This window comes from Lithobates pipiens, unplaced genomic scaffold (genome assembly GCF_037356315.1).
Source record: "Lithobates pipiens isolate NorthernLeopardFrog02 unplaced genomic scaffold, aLitPip1_a1.2 Scaffold_16, whole genome shotgun sequence".
NCBI classification, from domain to species: Eukaryota; Metazoa; Chordata; class Amphibia; order Anura; family Ranidae; genus Lithobates; species Lithobates pipiens.
Window position 1 is genome coordinate 199725199 of NW_027507748.1, and position 1643 is coordinate 199726841.

General features: G+C 40.4%; 1 pseudogene; it reads right to left on the reverse strand.

Annotated features, from left to right (window-relative positions):
• Positions 1-551: 551 nt before the first annotated feature.
• Positions 552-670, reverse strand: LOC143984710 (5S ribosomal RNA; annotated as a pseudogene).
• Positions 671-1643: the final 973 nt, after the last annotated feature.

Consider the following 1643-nt stretch of genomic DNA (forward strand, 5'->3'; position numbering starts at 1 on the left):
AAAGTTGTCAATCTTTTTTTGCTGATCCTGGACGCAAACAGATCTATGTCTGGGATCCGTCATCCTTGACAGGAAGATATTGGGGTGAAGGAACCATCCCCCCAGGAAAAACTGCTGGCGACTCAAGTAGTACGCCTGTCAATTTTCTATTCCTAGAATGAAAACTGCTGATAGGCAAAGTACATTGTTTTCTTCCCAAGATAGGATAAGATTCACCTTTTTCTGGGCCGCACAACTCCTTGTTCCCCCTTGGTGATTAATATAGGCCATTGCTGTGGCATAAGCGGATTGACTCATAGCAGGACAATACCTTAAACTGAACGTTCAGGCCCTCAGAACCAAGTCTTCTGCCTGAGTTTCTAAAATGTTAATGGACAAGGCCATGTCTGATCTAGACCACTTCTGGACAGCTGCCTCTTTCAGGACTGTCCCCCAACCTTAAAAAAAAAAAGGTTGGCATATGTTGATACTATTCTCATGTGACCGAAAGAAGGATTTTCCCTTTTGCAGATTTTTGGATGTTAACCATAAACTGAGGCTCCAGCACACTCATCCTACAGCACCTGATATTTCCAGGTGGTCTTTCATCCAGGTACTAACCAGGCCTGACCCTGCTTAGCCTCCAAGATCTGACGAGATCGAGTGCTATCAGGGTAATGTGGCCTTAGGCTTTGGAGTCAGACACACTGGGAATATAGAGCTTGAATTCTCTGTTTCAAGCTGATAGGATACTGCTTTGCTGCAGTCTAGAATGAGATTGAGCATAAAGAACGGCCTCGAATGAAGCCACCATCTTTCCTGACAACCTCACGCAAAGTTGAATTTGGAGAAAAAAACATCTTGCTTCAACTACCTAGATCAGTCATTTATGGCTGTAAGTAAAGAGAAGAAGAACCGCGCAATCCCTAAAAATTAATATTAAGGTGTACGCCCCCCACATGGGAGACTATATATACAAAGAAATAGTGATTACAGTGCAATATCACCTATTACATATATAAAATGAACCTCATATGTGGAGGAAAAAATAAACAGTAAATATGATATAGTGTCACATACTACATGTGTTGTGGATCCCAGAAATTTATATAACACTCATACCTACAATTTGTACAAAAAAGTGCAGAATATATTGTGCATACACTTTAGAAAAACATAAGCTAACCAAATAAAATCTAAATGTGTCCTTTTCTTATAGTCCTTGAAATAAATCCAGAAGAATAGGTTGTAGAAAAAACACCACGTGTCACATCTAGTAACCTTGGCTTTCTGATTCGTATTCCAAATCACGAAGCATGCTGTAGTGCACCACCACCAGAAATTAAGATTGGCTCCTTACCAGACGTCCTAAAATGATACGCTTTAAGGGGTCAGGCCAGACCATATATGTGCCTTAATTCTCCAACAAGACTCCACCCTTATCCAAGACCACAATTCGAAGGTATTCCAATGTAAAAAATGGATGGTCCACCATAAGGAGGGAAAGAAAGCGCTCCAAATAGTGTAAAACCATTTATTAAAATTATCAAATAATAAAAAATGCACTTACAATGTTACTGTAAGATAAGGCCTGTCACAATGGGAAGCATCGGCCGAACGCAATTCTCCAAAGGTATATTGGCGGTGTGACACGCTACTTTATT